The following is a 21,822-nucleotide window of genomic DNA, read 5'->3' on the forward strand; positions in this document are numbered from 1 at the left end:
TCTCTCTCTCTCTCTCTCTCTCTCTCTCTCTCTCTCTCTCTCTCTCTCTCTCTCTCTCTCTCTCTCTCTCTCTCTCTCACTATATATATATATATATATATATATATATATATATATATATATATATATATATATATATATATATATATAAATATACACACATACATACATTAGTAATTATTTTCATTTTGTCACTAGACTTCTCTCTGCTGGAACTTTTTTTACATATTAGATTATATTAAGTTGGCGTAGCAATTTTAACACTTTGTTTTGATTGATATGAATACAAAATAACAGTAATGATCCAATAATAAACCTAGTGTGTTTCGTGACAGTAGAGAATTCAATTGTTGATGACGGATATGGTGGACAGCATCATTTTTTATGTAAAGAGACAGATCACAACAAGGAATGGGGACTTCACTTACAAACAAATTAAACAACGTCCACAAGCCTTACCGTAGAGGACGTCAAATTCGCAAAGGGGAAAATTAAAGCTTACAAAGAAGATCTCGGAACCATTTAAAAACTATATATATATATATATATATATATATATATATATATATATATATATATATATTTCATCGTGCTTACCCCATGCAAATGGGAAAACAAGCACGTTAAAAGGTGTATGTATATATATATATATATATATATATATATATATATATATATATATATATATATATATATATATATATATACATACTATTTAATCTGTGCCTCATACCTGTCTAGGAACTAAATAACTTCTGAAACTTGCAGAGCAGTGATTATCGGTAGGCGAGACCTCTTAACGCTAACTTCCCTGTTTCTACCGATATAAGGATATAAGATCATTCTTTGTGAATAGGACATGTGTATATATCAGATGGCTAGAACTGAAGCATTCTCGTTAAATATAAGGCTTTTTTTTATAAATGAAAGTATGATACTGATCCTTCCTCGCCATATTTTATACCTTCAGCTGCGGTCTGTACACTTCAGGCTGGAGTAAGAACTGTCAGAAAACATTCTTCATTTAGCCGAGATCATGTTCAGTCAACAGAGGATTCTGTGTAACGTCATAAGGGTTCTCCCATTTAGTGTCTTCTAGTTATGAAAGCAAGCAACCATTGCCTATCTGCCTGATATCATATCGATGGGGTGTCCTTAGAGGTCCTCTAAGGACTGAAATCTAATCTCGACCACTCTACCGTGTTCCCACGCTTGACGTTATTTTCTTAATATGGGTTCTCCAATGGTGCACCCGGCTTAGGAGCCATCATCGTAACTCCTGTACAAAAACTGAACCAATCAGGCAATCATTTTTGGAGCAATTCTTAGCAAGTAGAAACTATAATTAGCCCATTCTACATTTTTCCCTGGCATCAGTTTCGTCAAGGATGCCAGGTTCCTCATGACTGACAGATACGCAGAAGTAAAATTTTGTTCGTGGCTCTTGATTTCTTGAAGTTTCCTCTGGCCTCTCATCCACAGAAGGGCAATCGAACAATTCCTCCATCAGTTTTGATGCACTGGTTATGTCTGTACTTTGTTCGCTAATTAGCTCATCCTGGACTTTCCTACCCTGGTGACCAGGTTTCACTTATCTAAATGGAACTGACCAGTGCCTGGGTCATTCTCATCTCTAGAGAGCGAGGGCCTCCCATGCTTTTCTTGACTGTATTTCCGTAGACTTGACTACTGCTCCTACAGGGAGGTGTGATGAAACAGTCATCGACTGTGGCTTACCCGAATCCTAAAATTATAGATAAAAGGTTGTGAGGGCCGGGACTTAATCTGCTCTTCTCTATTATCAGAACTATTCCTTTGGGAGAACTCCTGGTAGAAAGTGAACTTGAAACACGTTTTATCATCACCAAATTTAAGGAGTGCCATATGCCATAACTCTTATTTTCGTTTTCGTCACATTCCGGCATGAAGATAACACTCGCATAAAAAGGGCTTGCCCGTCGTAAACCACCGCGCTCTTAGATTAAGCAGCAATTCATTCCTTTAGACACTGAGATATGAAGACATGCTTAGAGCTACTTTAACCCAATTAATTCTTCTGAACAAATTTGTATTGCACTCAATTCCAAGGATAGCGTTACATATCCACTTTAAGAAAATGAGTTTATAGAGTTCAAAAATTATCACCAAAATCAGTATTACGAAAACTGTTTATGATATTAGGACAATAGTCAATGTTTTTAGGTTTTCTTTTTCTTAAAACCTTCACTGTACAAAACGTTATCTTAAAATCTAGCCTGCGGAAGCTTGCCATTAGTGAATTATGAAAATATATCACATTCAAGTTAAAAAGCTTGTTGACTGAGGGGTTGTCATTTCGTAGTCATAATAATTAGTATGCAGTCATAAACAATTTTGATTTATGTTTTATATCAAGTAAATTAAATGATATGTTACGTACAGCTGAGCTCCAATATGTCCTTATAACCTTTGACAAAGTAAGATAGTATTTTTATAAGCAATAATTACCGTTACCATGTTTTAGACGTTTATGGCAAAAGCAGTACCACAGCGTATGGACTTTGTACACCGATTTTCGGTGCAAAGTCGTGAAGCCGGTTTGCAAACTGTTAGCTGTTTAAACAATACGTTGCTTCGTTTTACGAAACTTAACCGTCTATAAAATACTGTACGTGTTACTTCAATTTTCTCGTCTAATATTCATACATTTTTGGTGAGATGATGTGCATTCACCCCGAAAAGATTTTTTATTACCAGTAAATACAATAATTACTTCTGTAAAAATAATTTTATGTATAAATTTTTGTTTTTGTTTTCTAGACCTTGTGAACATCAATGACCCCGAGCGAAATGCACGTCATCATCAATAAAACATTTTTTATGGGGATGGGGGAGGCTTGTTGGCGGTGGGGGAAGCTGAGAAAGGAAAGTGGAATTGTTATCAGAAGGGAAATCGTACCTAAACCTTCCACTGTTGTTATTGGGATTTTTTTTTTTTTTGTGGTTTGCCACGAGGTTTAAATTTGCTGCTGGTTTTTCGTTTCCTTTTTCGGAATTATAGTTCTCTCTCTCTCTCTCTCTCTCTCTCTCTCTCTCTCTCTCTCTCTCTCTCTCTCTCTCTCTCTCTCTCCTCAAGCTTAATATTCGCTCTTAACAAGCATGGAAGGCTAGCATTTTAATCATAGTCTATTAAATATAAACCTATAAATATTGTCGTTATCACGAAAGTTTTGATCATAATATAACCTTTCATAAAAAAGATGTCTGACCAGAGATATGGTGGGTGTTTGGATTTGAAGCTGAAATATAGGCTGTAAGAGTCTTCTCGTCTCTCCTTTCACCCACGTTAACCTTTTCATCCCTTCTACCTTTCTTCACATTTCTTTATCCTTCTTACGCCAGATATATGTACTATCCAAGCAGTTCATCTAATTATCTTCCGTCTTTTTCTTTTTTTTAATCGCATTCCTCATCCGTATTTCATTTCCACAAAGGAAAAATGGCTCAACGATCGACGACTCACACATTCCCACTTTAGTTTCTGCACAGGGGGCACATCCACGATTCAGTAATTTGGCTAAGTATGATTGTGGCATTGACCTTTTTTTTTTTTTCTTTACTCTGGATTAACATCTGTTAGGTGTAATCGCTTAATGTAAAAAAAAAATAAGTGAAAAGTTACCGAATTTCTAACGCTAGTAAATTTTTCACATTCTTTAAATAACTATTGACTGTTATTAGTGTTTCTCTGAAATATTAAAGAAAACGGATATGACTAAAATAATATAAATGAAATCACAAAAGTGTTGACCTTCGACAGAGAGGAAAAGAGCAACAGAGCTGAGATCAACGAATAAAGGTTTGTAAAACTGAAGACTTTCATAAGATCCGGGGCGATGAAGTTCTTCGTAAACCGACGAGATGACATTCTAACAACGCACACTCCTCTGGCTCATCCTGATCTGATGCAAACATACCGTCCCTGAAATGCATAAAATTATATTAAACTTTGTAACAGCCGGCTTTGCCAAAAACCAAAGCACGAAATATACAGCAACAATAAAGGCGAGGAAAAGCATAACATATTACAAGCTAAAAATGAGCAGGAACACACTAGTGAGTTTTAAATCTTTCCAATCCAATTTAGAGAAAAACTCAAAATTTTGTGAAACTGAAAATAATATATAAATTTCAAGAAAATATTTCACCACAGACATTTTTTGTTGCTTTCTGGCAACCTTCTTAGCAAGAGCAACAGGGAACAAACAGTTTTTCGGAATTGCAATAAATATCTAATTTTTTGAAAAGTGAGTATTCCCTTGTGCTTTTACACATATCATCAAGTTGTTTTGCTCCTAATCATAGTGTTTTCCCCTCCCATTTTAAGCCCTACATGACTATAAGTTCTCTTAGGAGGTACTTGAATCAGTTTAAAGGAATACATGAAAATGCTCCTGTTATGTGCAGAACAATAATGTTTAGTTAATTCACTGTTGAGTCGTGTCAATGCATGCATTCTCAGTAATTATGCAAAAGTGTTCTTTTTTATGACTGAATTTTCTGGCTGTACACTCAATAGATTCAGTTACTTTAGAACGAGCAATGATGTGGATGAGAATGGTGCATTAATATTCCACGTTCTCGTAGGAACCAAATGTCATTATGCTCTTTGGTTCAAGTTTGAAACGAACAGTTACTTGCTAAAGCGAACTTCATATCAGCTTAACCACACCTTCACTATAGAATTTGGTTACAGCGTTAAAAGGTATTTGGTTTCCTCTTCTCTTTTGGTACCAATGTTACCAACTCTTCTCCATGCTCACCTTAATATCTCTCTCTCTCTCTCTCTCTCTCTCTCTCTCTCTCTCTGATGATCACCTCAGTATTTTATCAGTACAATGTGATGTATTGTAAGCATAATTGTGCATAACACTGATGAACGTGGCAGATATTTCAGCTTAAATAGTCAATTCTTTATTAAAATGTTGTGATGTCAAATATAGCTCTCTTTTATTTTTGCTATGTCTTTTGTACGTAACGTTCCCTCTGCTCTTATGTTTGTGTGGTCGTGCAATCCTTTCCCTCAAAACGCACACACACACACACACGTGTATAGACTAACATGCCGACTATTTTTCAGAAAGCGAACAAAATTAACTGTGAAGCAGTAAATTACTTGATTCGCCTTATCTTCACAATATGAGACACTGTAGTACTTACAACCCATGCGTAGGTGTCACTCTGCCTTGACCTGGCTACCAAGGGTACAAAGCCCATCAAGTCTGGAATATTCTACCTGTACCCTGTGCTCTTAGTCAAAAACTGACGAGAACTTTTCAATGCCATGCAAATTTAATTTTCCAGCACTCGTAGCAAAGATGTCACTGAACCGTGAAAATGTCACCCTCGGTGAATTAGTCACGCCAGTGATCCCTTGAAAAAGCTGCCTCCAAGTTAAGGTTAAAAACTCGAATACAAAAAAAAATTAGTTCTTCTTTTACCTATATGCCTAAAGATCTTTCGGCTCCGTCTTTCCTTTCTCAGAGCAATAATTGAACAAATTCTAGAACTTTCGGGTACTTATATCCAATTCTTGGAAAAGAAAATTACGAAAGGTGAGTCGTATCAAATGGTAAAAATGCTTGGGAAAGTTGTACATCAACATCATATGAGGACACAGGACTGTGGTTTTAGGTTGCACTGAATAATCTGATGTGATAAAACACGTTAATCCATATTCAAATTCGTTTGGGAAAGGGTATGTGAGGTAACTGATTGATTTATGTCATACACTGTTCAGTCTAGACATATTAGGTTGTAGTTAATATCAATTACATTCATTACGTTACCCACTGTTCTTTGCGAATATATAAATTTTATTTTTCTTGCATTTTTTTTCTCAGCCTACACAAAGCCCCAAGTTCCTTACTCCTTACTCTTCTTACGTTAAAGCAATGTTTTGGTAATTTCTATACTGTCTCGCATTTAAAATTCAGATGATGCAAATGTGTATCTGAATGGACTGGTATTCACAGCACTACAGTGCAGCAGCACAGCAGCAGCTTTACCGCTGCATCCTGCGGTTGTTCACCCATAACCGCACAAAAGGATAGCCGAATACTTCCTCGTTGCCTGTACAGATATAAATTCGACGGTTAGTTGAATTACCATCCACAAGATTGGATGACAGGATGGATGTCACGCGAGACAGATGTAAGAGTTATATTTCAAATTACTCTAAGAGTTCATATTACTCTAATAATTTCTTCCCCTGTAACCCCTTTCCTTCCTTTTACTGTACCTCCGTTCATATCCTCTTTCTTCCATCTTACTTTCCACCCTCTCCGGACTGTTGTTTTCTAAGTGCAACTGCGAGGTTTTCCTCCTGTTACAGCTTTAAAAACTTTTTTTCAGCGCTGAATGACCTCATAAGCCCCAGTGCTTGGCCTTTGGCCTAAATTCTGTATATTCCATTTTAATAATTCTTATTCACATAGTTTTCAGCAGCCATAATGTGATGGCAACGCTTCTTTTTTTCTCTCTCTCTCGATCGGGAAGATCAGTATTGAATTTAGGCAGTGCCGGAATTTTTGTATGCTTGAGATCGGATGTAACACGCCCTCTAGAGCTAACCTCTTTTGCGGGAAAGGACCTGATTTCTGCAAAACTGAAAAAAATATGTATAAAAACTGCAAGGTTTTACGACTGCTTAGCCTACTGTATGTGGGAAAAACACACCCACTCCCACTCACGCCCATCATGTATTAGCGACGACCGCCATCGAGATCAACACCACAACGACCTCTTGATGCTCTTGATAATGTCAGACAGCTACACATTATACGGTGCTCCTCTAACAATATAAATTAGCACATCCGTTTACGCACTCGGGTCCTTGAACCGATGGTGACATCGACCAGAGCGGATTACGTTTAGGACCTCTGCTGTAAATCTACCAACGCTGACGTGACAAAACCGGGGCATCATTTATAGACTCACGACTGGTTATTTGTGCTCAAGGCGAACAGCTGGTTTTCGTTTTCTTTCTTTCTTTAACTGGAATTGAGGCTACATGATTGTAATTTACTTTAAACACCTTTAGGTTTACAAAAATTATAAATTCGCCGTTCTTTTTTAAAGGGCATTGAGGCCACAAGCGTATAATTTATTTCAAACAACCATTAGGCGTACGAAAATATAAATTCCCCCGCTTGCTCGTGGGCTCACTTGGATATATTTTCTTTTCGCTTGCTTGTATGCTTTCATTCGCGTTTGGTGATATATTTTAGCAAGCAATTATTTCGTTTACTGTTAATTGTATACGGTATTCATTTAATTTCACTCCTGTAATCTTTACCCTCTCCTTTCTTTTTTGTCAAAAAAGGACACTTACTGAATTATTATTATTATTATTATTATTATTATTATTATTATTATTATTATTATTATTATTATTATTATTATTATTATTATTTTCCTGGCAAAACCTTAGCGATCGTAAAATGTTTGAAAGACTATAGATTCCATCAGTCTAGCTTTGAAAACTGACGAAATCTGCGAGCAGTTAAGCTGTTACTTGGCGCCATCCAAGAACCCCCTCTCTCTCTCTCTCTCTCTCTCTCTCTCTCTCTCTGCTCCACGAATCGAGTCAGTGCATCATCTTCCGCGATGGTGAGAAAATCGAGAAAATTAATTACTCCGTTGGTTGCTCTGGGGAGCATTTCATCTCCGACACCGCGCTGAGAAAGGCGAGTCCCAATTCCCAGCCGTAGATGAGAAATTGGGGCATTTCGGTATCGGTGAATCACTCCCCCCCCCCCTTCCTCCTCCTCTCTCAAACAATGCTTCTGCGGGTAATAGTTATCGTCGAACAGTGCCATCTATGATTTGTCTTCGTTTAGCATGCAAATGCAAGAATAGGCTAGTGAGGTCACCCAACACGGCGAGTTCCGTAAGATAACTGAAATGCATACGTATGCGCACTTTTTTCATAGATTTATTTAGCAACGATCAGTATATGTGTATATATGTACGTATATACGTATGTGTGTACACACACACACACACACACATATATATATATATATATATATATATATATATATATACTTTTATTGTTTTTATGTGTATATATATGTATGTATATATTCATATATGTGTATATTATATATACTGTATATATATATATATATATATATATATATATATATATATATATATATATATATATATATGTGTGTGTGTGTGTGTGTGTGTGTGTGTGTGTGCACTTCTCCATTAATGGAATACTGTTACAAATTTATGCCAGCCTCTCTTATCTCATACGCGTGGAATATCTTACAAAGACGAGAATAATTATTCGACCATTTCCTCTCTTTACATAAGATTTTCATGAAGAATCGACATTATATCCAGTCCAATTAACAAAAAAAAAAAAACAAAAAACTAAAAGGTGATGTTTAACAGGGCTGAGGAGCAACTAAGTCAAAGTAATCATTTGGAAAAAAAAAAAAATTGAAAACGTACAAAACAGGACAAAAGCTGACGCACTCTACCTGGTAATTTATTCAGAGCCTAGATTTATGAACAGAAATAGACAACAGTTCATTTCACCCTTCATGGCGAGGAATTAATGAACTGTTTGCCCTGCCTGTTCGAGAGTCTGAGCTTCTGAACTATAAAGACGTAGCGCCAACCGATACTGTCACATATTGTAATGTAATATCTTCTCATATAAACGGTTGGATTATAAGAAAACATTCACTCTGGCTTCCAAAATCAAACCATGTTCTCCCTCTCTCTCGCATGATAAAGTTTTCCGATAAAGGAGGCCCCTGATAACGATCGGCCTCGCCCTCTGATATAAACGGGTGGGGTATGCGGGTTGCAACAGAGTTGCAGATACATTAAACCAAGGTCACAAACAAGGAAAACAGAATCCAAGATATGATGAAAGAAAGAGGGAATGAAGGAAGAGAGAGAGGGGCAAGTGGTTTATGCTTGTGCCGAAGCTGACACATTGATACTCTTGTTGTGTTTTCTGTCAGAAGTCACCATTTCAGCTTAACAGCTTTCGTGATGTTTTCGAAAAATTCACAATTTCAGCTTAACAGCTTTCGTGTATGTTTCCTAGAAATTCACAATTTCAGCCTAAAAGCTTTCGTGATGTTTTCGAAAAATTCACAATTTCAGCTTAACAGCTTTCGTGAATGTTTCCGAAAAATCCACAGTATCAGCTTAACAGCTTTCGTGAATGTTTCCGAAAAATACCCTTTAATTTAAAAGATGATAAAGACCGCTCACTTTGCGTCCTCACCCTGCCACAACTTGGAAGACAAACCTTCCCCCGTAGGGGTTTAGTGTTGTCAGTGTACCTCATGCGGTGCACCGTAGGCATTACTTACGGTTCTCCTTTTGGCCCCTGGCTGCGACCGTTTTTCATTCCTTGTCTGTAACTCCGTTCGTAATCTCTTTCTTCTATCTTACTTTCCTCAACCCTCTCCTAACAACTGATTCACAATGCAACTGCTTTGAGGTTTTCCTCCTGTTAAACCTTTCAAACCTTTTTGGCGTCAATTTCAGTTTCAGCGCTGAATGACCTCACAGGTCCCAGCGCTTGGCCTTTGGTCTAAATTCTATATTCTATTCTATTCTATTCTACCCATAAATCATCGTGGCATTATTATTGTTGTTGGTAAAGCTGTCTCATGACAGCACATTATGCCACGTTGACTTCTTATTCAGTCAGTTACGTTAAACACCGTTTGGTCTGATCAAGACTTGGATGGGAAACAAGGTTTTATCTCTTTCACCTATCGGCGAAAGAACTGACCACGCACAGTCTGTTATCAGCTTCCACCACGTTATCTGTTCGGCCACAGGATGTTTCAAGCAGTGTACACACCTACAAAACTGAACACCAAAGGCAAGCTTATTCGTTATCCATTGTAGATGAAGGAACGTTACTTTCTTTCCTCGTAAACCATTTAATAAATACATTTAGAATTAACATGACCATTAACAAGAAATCGATGAGAAATGAAAGCAAAAGTGCCACACTAACACTCTGGATTATCCGTATTAACCACTAAAACCTTCATCAAACCAATGTGCAGACAGAAAGCTGCTCCCAGATTCAGCATTTGAGAACACTCCTCTGCATAAACATTTGACCTTTTCATCAACGTTCTACGTCTGTTTTGCGTCACCATTCCTTGTTTTTATAAATGACAGCTCGCAACGGTGGGAAAGCCAGCTAACCAAGATAATTGGAACAAAGGTAACCAGGTACAAGCACGTATATTTATGTTGTGTAGAAAAAGTGTTTATTTATCGATCTGAACATACACATAAAAATCCTTAACGTAATCATAGCGAGAGGACCTCGGCTCTTATCCTAGGCGAGGTGATATGGATGGGCTTTATCAGTTAAGAAACTACTATGCCCCTTCTGACGTACAGTGAAGAAGATACTTGGAAGTTAGTCGAGTGTGTTCGGTCGCAATCGCGGCATGGGGCTAACAAGATCATTCCAAAATGACTTGCCGAGACCATCTCTAGGCATATATATATATATATATATATATATATATATATATATATATATATATATATATATATATATATATATATATAATATATATGTATGTATGTATGTATGTATGTATGTATTTTTAGCTGTAATTCACATAGGAAAATGAAAGGCGTTTCTGTGAGAATATGCCCAACAGTTTCGTCCTCCAATGGACCTCTTCTTAATAAACGCTCCAAGGAGAGGTCCATTGGAGGACGAAACTGTTGAGCACATTCTCACAGAAACACCTTTCATTTTCCTATGTGGAATACATCTAAATAACATATCTTCGTGTCTAAGAAGATTACCAGTGTTATATATATGGTGTGTATACCTATATACAGGTATGTATATGTATATACATGCAAAAAGTTAAGTATACCTTAGTTTAACCAGACCACTGAGCTGATTAACAGCTCTCCTAGGGCTGGCCCGAAGGACTAGACTTATTTTACGTGGCTAAGAACCAATTGATTACCTAGCAACGGGACCTACAGCTTATTGTGGAATCTGAACCACATTATACCAAGAAATGAATTTCTATCACCAGAAATAAATTCCTCTAATTCTTCATTGGCCGGCCGGAGACTCGAACTCGAGCCTAGCAGAGTGCTAGCCGAGAACTCTACCGACTAATCCAACGAGGAACTATATATGTATAACATATTCATTATTGTATATATGTATATACATATATTAGCGTTCTTTTAATTTAACCTACTTTTGAAACTAATAATTTAAATATACGCACCAGTGACTTCTTATCTTTGAATGTTCCCGTAAAAGCCACTTCGTTTTTAAAGGTTAATAGTCGACTTCCAATGTTTTTGACAAAAAATACTCGAGGTATGCTCTTCTACGGGATATGCTACTTTTTTTACGCTTTTTTTGCAAAGGGCCATCGAGTCAGGCAACCTCTTGCCATGAAAAAAAAAATTGGACTTGGTTGGAGCTCGTAAAATGATAGAACCACCTCTCGATCGATCGAGAATACACAACTTTGATATAATGATATAACTGAATATGAGTTTAGACTATTTATTACATTTCACAAGGCCCCCTGTGGCCATTCATTAAAAAGGATAACTAACATTCGTTCGTGGCTTAATAAAAGTGACTGCACAAGAACATGACGACATTTGTTCGAGAGGAAGAAGTATTTCCACCCTCCTTTGGATTATCAGGTTTGCTCTCAAATTGCAATTTTATCATTCGATTGACACAGTCGAAGACTGTAACTGAATTAGGTAACAATATGTACCTTGCATAACAAAGTAAACCTCCTCAGTACTGCGGAATCTTTCGAAGGGACCAATCGCGCAGTCGAAAATTATCTTTTTTTTTATAAAGCGTATTCGACATCCTTTTGTTTACCATACCTAAAATTCTGAAAATATTCCGTTTAGCAAGAATGTTCATCTTATAGTTTAACTTTTAATACTGTTACCTACTCACTAATGTTAACGACAGAATGATTGCTTTTGCACACAAACACCCAAGTATTTACAAACATGCATACATACATATATATATATATATATATATATATATATATATATATATATATATATATATTATATATATATGTATGTATGTATGTATGTGTATATATACATATGCAGTAATATATATATATATATATATATATATATATATATATATATATATATATATATATATAATATATATATATAAAATATATATATATATATATATATATATATATATATATATATATGTGTGTGTGTGTGTGTGTGTGTGTGTGTGTGTGTGTGTGTGTGTGTGTGTGTGAATGTAAGTGTGTCTGTGTTTGTGTCTGTGCAGGAGGGCAAGTTACACACACTGAATCACAAGTTAAGTATGCAAATGACTTACGCTCAGCACATAGAAAGAAATTAGAGGAACAATAAATTATCAAATACTCGGAAAACGCAAGAACTCAAAACCGTTATCAACATGCAACAGCAGCATTCTCGAAGCAAGCATTGAAACCCCATTTAGGGATTACCTTGAGCAAATACAAAACTGCAATGCGGGTCTCATATCACCTCGGAGTTCCCACATATTCAAGCTCTTACGTCCCTCATACTACTCTCACTGTTAGCGAGGGCTGGTGAAAGGCCTGCTGGTGATTTCACAAAATACTCTCCCGTTACCGCAAGATTACCATTTTCTGTTACAGTAAATTTGGTCGTTGTTGCCGATGAGAAAGAATATCTCATGCAAACAGTAAAAATGGTGGGAAAAAGAGAGTGCATGTCTATCTGTGTGTATGTATGTATGTATATATATATATATATATATATATATATATATATATATATATATATATATATATATATATATATATATATATATATATATATATATACAGAGAGAGAGAGGAAGTGTGTTGACCATGGTTTGTTAAGCATGTCTAGATGTAGAATAGGTTCTAAAGAAATGGATAAGAGGATTGGTTGTTCCAAGTTATAATTGTAGGGGTGATAGATGTGACTGCACGAATACTTAGCACACCAGGGAAGATGTATAGAATCATCTTAATAAAGAAAGTAAAATAGATGACAGGAGTGATATAGGAAAGAACAGCGTGGGTTCAGACAATGAAGAGGGTGTGTAGATCGGGATGCTGTTATGAAACTTGGGCGAGAAGTTTGAAATTAAGGGAAAAAGATGTACTATGTGGCATACATGGACCAAGAAAAAGAATGTGATAAATTTGATAAAGGGCAGTGTGGAGGGTGTACAAGATAAAGTTGTTGAGTACTATTAAATTATTTTACAAAGGAAATAAAATTAATCATTATTTAACAGGAGAGTGACTGGTTTGGTGTAAAGGTGGGTCTGAGATAAGGGTGTGTTATGTCTCTATGAAGGTGCAAAGTTATGGGATAAGGGAATGAACTGTAAATGGAGTGTATAATGGTTGATGTTTGCATAAGATACAGTGCTAATTGAGGAAAGTACATAGAAACTTCAGAAACCTGTATCAGAGACTGAAAGTGTTTGTGAAAGAATACGGAGGAGATTCGAACTGTCTGCGGAGGCAAATGCTGGAATGTATGAAAGAATTTTTGAGCCCACTCTAATTATGGAAGTGAAGTACGGATGCTGAATGCAAAGAATAAAGGCTGAAGCTGTTGAGATGAGCTGTTTTGGTCTTATTTGCTGTGTAAGGAGTGACAGGGTAAGAATTATGGAGATATAGCCTATACAAGTTGTAAAAAGATAAGGAGGTGAAAGGATGGATCAGAGTATTTGATATGGTTCGGCCATGTAGAAAGAATGGACGAAAATACGTTGGCGTAAAGAATGTATAATTCAGAAGTGTTCAAGGAAAGGAGTGGAAGACGTAGAAATGGTTGGATAGATAGGGTGAGAGAGGTAAGAGAAATGAAGGGCTTTATTATCCAGGATGTCCGAGAATGAGGAAGTTAGGGGTGCTCATAAACCTCCTGTGTATGTGTATGAAACGGCTAATGCTGTAGATTTTTACTGAACAGGTTGTTCATCGACAATTCAGCAGTTAGAATAGACATGTCCTAGTGACCGTTGTTTAGTTTATTTTCTAGACAGACCCGAGTTAAGAGGAGCTGCTTAATGATGGAGGGTGTGTGAGAAGAGAGTTTTGTGCCTTTGTTATTATCAAAGTGATAAAGAGATACAACCCACAGTTCAGTGCCCTCCTCGAAAACAGTAACGGCCCTTATTGTTCGCAAAACAGAAAACTTAACGGGTAATAACTGATTCTGGTGTACCATTTCCTCTCTATGTTTATTACTTCTCGTGCCATGAAGTGACACTAAACTTATTAAAATGAGTTTTCTAATAGAAAAAAATTATATATTTTTATAGTTCATTCAAAAGCGAATTGCTGAACTAGATAAGCATGTGACAAGACTGCTGAAAAAGAAACTCTCTCTCTCTCTCTCTCTCTCTCTCTCTCTCTCTCTCTCTCTCTCTCTCTCTCTCTCTCTCCTTTTCAGAATGAGAGATGCTGCTGAAACATCATTTTTTAAAACGTAATTCATCATACAATTATACCACGAATAAATTTTCAAGAAAATAGGTCAAGAACACTTCGACAGAAAACTAAATGCTATTTTACTACGTAGAATATTATCTGAGGCAGCCTGTATTTACCTTGCTGAAATTCAATATGTATACACACTCCCACATCGCTGCCGATTCATGATGTGTCAAGCGAATATCGAATAATAACAGAGCCGAATTCATGTCATCTGAACCGACCATGGCTTCATACAACGGTTCGCACTGGGTACTCTCATCTCAGAATAAGTTTATCTGCTTGAATTTGTCGTTCATGGTACCAACTGTCAAAAGATCCTGCCGGTTAAGTCGTGTCATGCAATACACTTATTCTTATAAATGACCATTCGTGGTATTGCATTTCATAAACTCGAAAAAAAGTGATCATTCATTTAATAAATGTCAAGGACACGCCGAAAAGCACAAGAGCAGAATTAAAAATCTCGTCAAAATGATTTGACAATTGACGCAGGGTTTGAGAAAGGCGGACATCGGTTAGATTAAGTAAATTTAGATCATCTCGGAAGAATACACACCAAAATCTAATAAATTCAGCGGCAGTCACACATCGCGCAACCAAGTATGGCTTTACATTGCAGAGTACAAGTTTATCTATCTCTCTCTCTCTCTCTCTCTCTCTCTCTCTCTCTCTCTCTCTTCGTTCCATAACGTCTCTTCTTCACTCACACTTTTCGCACTTTCATCAGGAGTTTTTTTTGAGTTCCTCATTGGACGGGTTGGTATCGTTCTCGGATAGCACTCTGCTGGGCCCGCGTTCGATTCTCCGACCGGCCAATGAAGAATTAGAGAAATTTATTTCTGGTGATAGAAATTAATTTCTAGTTATAATGTGGTTCGGATTCCACAATAAGCTGTAGGTCCCGTTGCTAGGTAACCAATTGGTTCTTAACCACGTAAAATGAATCTAATCCTTCGGGCCAGCCCTAGGAGAGCTGTTAGTCAGCTCAGTGGTCTGGTTAAACCAAGGTATACCTAACTTTTTCATCAGGGGTTTCAGATGTCTGGCTGCTCAGCTTATGATGATACACAAATATGCGTTTGCGAGCTGATGTGCAAATAAATATATATATAATTTATATATATATACATATATATACACACATATATTCATATATATACATACGCACGCACACACACACATATATATTTAATAAGTTCACTCCTATGTATACAATACGTGCATGCATGATACATACGCAAATGGTTGCAGTGGTATAAAAACGGGACCACAGGCACTTTTTATTGAAATCAAAAAGTCCATTTAACCATGTTAGTAAAAGTCTGTTTCTTAGTATACTACTACTTGTGAACGAGATGTTAAAGCACCCATAAGATGATATCAAATAAATGACTGAATATACGAAGGCTTTCATAAAAACTAAAACTTACGTGAACCACAATCAGTAGATATATCTTTAGATGTGTTAACGTCTTGTTTCGCTTACTGCATGGGGTTATTCCTCTTGAACATGTCGTTTACAGTTACCGAAGAAACTTCTCTTGGATGTTCAGCCAGACTGTGGTGCAGATGAGGTTGTTATTGAGCCTGTCAATGAAGATGAAATAAAATTATATTAGGTTTTCAGAAAGTCCTTATTCGGATGGTTGATTTTGTTTTTCTCTCTGGGATTTTTTAAGATTATATTGTAGCAATAACCACATGCAGTGTATTGATGGTAGGAAAGAATAAGAGTGATAATGTCACTGACGACGATAATATGATAACAAAAGAGAAATGAGCATGAAAATGTATGGCTACAAATCAATCCTGTAGACCCATAATTAGAAATAGTAATATTGTTTTATTTTCACTAATTAGGCAAAAGAAGGCAAAATGCTGGCTTTCGGAATAAAAGGCAAATCTCGCCAGTGTCCTATACAATTGCTTAATGGTAATACTTAAGCTCTCCACTTTTCCAAATAGGGTTGCAGCTTAGCTGGTAACAATAATAACAGATGGAAGGATTTTGATGTCAGGATTGATAGGGAAAGGAGACTGAGGGTTTAAACAAAGGAAAGAGTGTGTGTGTGTGTGTGTGTGTGTGTGTGTGTGTGTAGCGTTTTGCTTTGTAACAGGTATTTAGAAGTTTGGAAATAAAGGAACTAAGCTGTACAAGGCAAAATCTTATGATAAAATCAATTAGAGATACAATTTAGAGATACTGGCATTGCATTGCATAGAAAATAATTTTCGAGAATGACTAAAAGTTTTTCTGCTAAAAACGGAGTGTGAGTTGGAATATGTAGGCGGGAAAGAGACTTCATTAGTGTAAAAGTGAGTCTGAGACACGTGTGTGTTCTGTCTCCATTTCTGTTCAGTTTCTTTATGGATGGAGTTATTCGACAAGCCAGAGAGAAGGTTGTTTCATTTATAGGTAAAACCGTGAAATAAGAAAATGGCTGGTATATGGGATATGGAATGGCTGGTATTTGCAGAAGCTGAAGTACTGATTGGGAAAAATAAAAAGAAACTGCAGAAATTAGTAAAGGAGTTTAGAAGTAGAAAAAGTTGAGAGTAAATGTGAGCAAGGGTACGGTTATGATGGTAAATGGAAAATGGGAAAAGGAGTAGTTGATGTTAACATGTATGGCGGAACAATGGGAACAGCTGATTCATATAAATGTTTGGATGCTATATATAACTGATGTTAAATGACAGAAGAGGTGGAGCGAGTGTCTACGGAAGCCAAGGTGGGAATATATAAAGGGATTAATTACCAAGTGAAACGAAAAAAAAGTTGAAGATGTTGGCATGAAATGTCTGCATATTATGTGTGACATGACAGTATGAAAATATGAAAAATTTAGAGATAACGTGGAAGGATTAAACAAGGTTATAACATAGGTGAAAGGAGGGATCAGTTTTTCACTTTGGCTCAATCATGTGAACAGAACGGATGGTGGTGATAAGCGTCTATAATTCGAAAGTGTTACAAGCAATGAGATAGTGTGCCTATATTATAGAAAGTGCTCGATAGATAGCGAGGAATAGGTGTTGGAAAGGTGTCCTGATACCCAGGAAGTACGGGAGTGTAAACAAGAGAGATAGAGATGAATGATGCAGTGGGTGTGTGGGTTGTTCGACACGCATCTGACGTGTCTTGTGTGTAGGTGTATGAAGCAGCTCATTTTGCGTTAGGTTTTATCTGCGATTCAGTATCTAGTGTAGGGCTTGAGATTATATATATATATATATATATATATATATATATATATATATATATATATATATATATATATATATATATATATATATATATATATATATATATATATATATGTATGTATATATAATATTCCTGCTGGAGTTGTTAGTAGAATGGTCTTAACAAATTCAACAAAGGAAGTAGGCTAATGTAGGAATTCAAATATGCATCACATTCGTAACCTAACAATTAAACGAACCTTTGTCTACAACAAAACTCTGTCACAATTTTGGGGTAAAAACTGAAGCACCAAAGCCATAGAATGCAAACAACCGTCAGGCAACGCCTTAACAGCGATCATTTCATACAATGGCTGCATCGTATTACTGACATCCGGCTCATTTCCCGTCCCTCCATAACTAAGCCATCCGCGTACCCCTTAACCCAGCCCACCACCTCCCTCAACCCCACCCCTGTGCGACGTCAGAGGTGTTAAGGGAATTGCAGAGATTATACTTTTTTTTTTTTCTTTTCAACGAGGCTGTCAAACGCTTAAAAAAAATTCCCCGGTGACGCAGTAAAAAGCCTTTCACCCTGCGAGTTGTTTTTACAACAGAGGGTAATCTCCCCCACAGCCGTTGTAGCCTAATTAAGCGGATAGACTTTTTTTTTACCACAAGTATTTTGTTAACGATATTTTACTTCGTTTATCGGACCCGATGTGAGGTCTAAGATAAATAGCTTATTGGAAAACGTTTGGCTGCAAGATTAGCTACATCTGAACGACCAAATTGAGACATTTTTTTGCAAAAATATTCAGGGTTTTCTTTTTTGGTACTCATCCAGTTAGGGAAATAATACGGAACTTAAAATATACTAGAACAAAGCACGGAATTCAAAATAATACTAAAACAAAATACGGGTAAACAGGTGAAACAATACGTGTTTCTATGTGCTGAATCAATAATTTGTGGATGTAGCGTAGTTGTTGAACCATATTCCATTAAAATTTTCCGAACGTCCACCAGTAAGAAATGTGGTTAGGCTATTTATGTTTCACGCAGGAAACAGTTTCAAGCTTGAGCTGACTTGTAATATGCAAATCACCTTTAACACCAACTGATTACTCTTTTTCCCCTAATATATTTTTATTTCTTCGCCACATAACACCTTGATGAAGAAATGTGTTTATTTACATGTTTCACGCTGGAAACAGTGTTCAAGCTTGAGCTGACTTGCAATATGCAAATCATCTTTAACGTCATTTGATTACTTTTTTTTCCATAATATATTTATATTTTTTCACCAGCTCAGGTTTTCCCGATGCTAACTGCTATAACGGGACTAGGGGAAGGGAAAAAAAGATTAATCGACCGGTTTGAGTAGCCAAGTGACATTTTAGCTCTCTCTCTCTCTCTCTCTCTCTCTCTCTCTCTCTCTCTCTCTCTCTCTCTCTCGTACGTTATTGCTTTATTAACATTGTAGACTGACTACACGCAGCTAAGACCAATGATCAGTCGTCTCCAGAATTCATGTCAAGTTTCTCACTGCTGAAAAGGACCTTTGGAAATTTTAACAATCGTACACTGTTTATTGCAATATTCATTGAAGGAGTCATGACGTTAGTGGAGCAATAAATTATAACCTTGAAAAATACTGCCATAATATATTCGCCAGCATTACTCCCGACCTTTTTCCTCCACTTTTTAGTCTTTGTTTGAATAACAACATTGACAATGAATTTCCCATGTAAGAACGTGAATCGACGAAAAAAATATATATATATATTTTACAAATTCTTAATGGATATACCTGAAGCCCTTAAACGATTTAAGGTTACTCTTCAAAAATGTCCAGCCTTGTACAGGGGCATTAGCAACGGTCAAACTATTTCAACTGACTTCGTTAAGGTTTCCAGTTCAAAATCACTGCTGGCGACAAAGCCTAAGCCTTTTACTTTTCCATGCCAAATAACCCCCAATTACTTAATTGCGTCTTCTACTGGTTTTCTATCCGTGAGTAATTTAACGCTCCTTTTTCCACCGAAGTTACACCTGGCAACAAATTACCTGGTGCAGGTTGCGAAAGGCCAAATGTCGAATTATGTACTCGGTCGCCCTCCATTCTGGCGTGCCGTGCACAAACACACACACGCACATTGCACGCAAGAGCGTGTTCTCGAGTGTTATATCCCTGTTGAATTGACAGCTGCCACGATAATAGCGAGGGGTATTAGCTGGACACTGCTGCCTCTTGAAATGCCATTGATTTTGAATGGATACAAATACACCGGGACACAAAGACGAACCGTGTTCAGTACAGGGTTAGGGTTGTGGACCCTCTGAGTGAGGAAATGTGCCTTGAGGACAGAGAAGCTATTTGAGGACGGTGAAAATAGACTAATAGTATCCTATCTGCTCTGAATGGTGCGTCATCAAATGGCTGGCTGGTGCAAGGGTCTTTTAACACCAAGGTACTGCATTAGCCTATTGTTCATAGATATGTCCCCATGGTCTACAAAGTGATGTACAAAGGCAGAAATTTAAGACAATGAATATGATTGACAAGTGGGAGGGCGCGGTTAGTACTCATGATACGACAGCGAGATCTGGGGCTGGCGGTTCTCAAGGTGTCAGAGGGGACTTGTGAAAGGACGCAGACACGTGAATTCTAGGACTTCGCGGTGGAAAATGAAAGTAGCACGGGAGAAAGCAGTGACAGTCAGTTGTCTATGGTCCAGGCACGGAGAAGGATGAGAATGAAAGAGAACATTTCCAGAGGTCTGAAGGCTAAACATAGGAGGCTTGCTAAGAAGGAACTGTTGATGGTGGTGCTCCTTGTGGTTGATGATGGCGTGATAAAATGGTATTCTGAAAGGAACTTGATTACTGAATAGAGATGCAAGCAAAACAAGGCTCTCAGCAGAAAGAAAATAGGCAGGATAAGAACTTATACTGTGTGTGCTAGCACAGAAGAGATGGAAAAGCAGTTTCATGGATGTCATACCAAGAAAAGGAGTTGCTGAAGCTGTATTATATTATTATTTGGAAGTGAAATTGAAAAGGGAAAGTAGCTTTAACAGATGAGAAGCTGAGAATGTGGACAAGAATATTATGATGAGAGAGTTTAATGAGAGAGAAGTGAAAGTAACCTCCAGGGTGAAGGCAGAAGGAGAACAGGTAAAGTGTTAAGAGATGAAAGCAAATGGAAAAAGGTTTAATAGTGAGAGATCCTTGGAGTGGAAAGGAGTTTGACAGGATGATATGTAAAGGAAAAAAAGATAAGGTGACGAATAATAACTATGTTTATACAGTATATGGAAGGCGCAGGAGCTGATACATACATACATACATATATACATATACTCTATATATATATGTGTGTGTGTGTATGTGTGTAATATATATATATATATATATATATATATATATATATATATATATATATATATATATACAGTATAATGTATAACTGAATCACGAAAATATGGAACTTGATGAATATGTAAATAAAGATAAAATCCAGTGTTTCCCTTTCTTTCGTGGATTTTATCTTTATTTATATACAGTATAATATATATATATATATATATATATATATATATATATATATATATATATATATATAAACATTTGAAATAAAATTTCTGTTTAAGTATGACCATCTTCGCTCAAACTGCTGCCATAAGCAGTCGCGTGAGCGAGCGCGCTCACCCTTTACAGCATCAACAAACGCTCGCTTAAACATTTCCTAAAATGAAAATGGACACTACAGAAAATGGGTGATTTAATGTATATTGGTCAGTCGCTAGCTAAATCCCTTCAATAGCTGTGTTGCTATTAAAAACTCCCAATATCGCAATAGGAAAAACATTCGAACTACAAAGCTCAGAACTGTATTCTAAATTACTATTATATTTCCAGTACTGTTCTCATTCATACTTTGATATAAAGTGCATCCAGTAGTCCTAGGTTTGTAAAAAATACAAATGATAAATAAACACACACGCACACACACACACACACACACAAAGGCCAGACAGAAAGTGCGTAA

General features: G+C 36.7%; 1 long non-coding RNA gene across 1 annotated transcript in view; it reads right to left on the reverse strand.

Annotated features, from left to right (window-relative positions):
* Positions 1-3,040: 3,040 nt before the first annotated feature.
* Positions 3,041-21,822, reverse strand: part of LOC136840831 (uncharacterized) — a 49,237-nt gene continuing 30,455 nt past the window's right edge. Inside the window, exons 2-3 of the long non-coding RNA XR_010853747.1 lie at positions 16,013-16,169; positions 3,041-3,961 (exon numbers count right to left, since the gene is read on the reverse strand). This is a non-coding gene — a long non-coding RNA (uncharacterized lncRNA). The remainder of the gene's footprint in view (positions 3,962-16,012; positions 16,170-21,822) is intronic.

Source organism: Macrobrachium rosenbergii, chromosome 8 (genome assembly GCF_040412425.1).
Source record: "Macrobrachium rosenbergii isolate ZJJX-2024 chromosome 8, ASM4041242v1, whole genome shotgun sequence".
NCBI lineage: Eukaryota > Metazoa > Arthropoda > Malacostraca > Decapoda > Palaemonidae > Macrobrachium > Macrobrachium rosenbergii.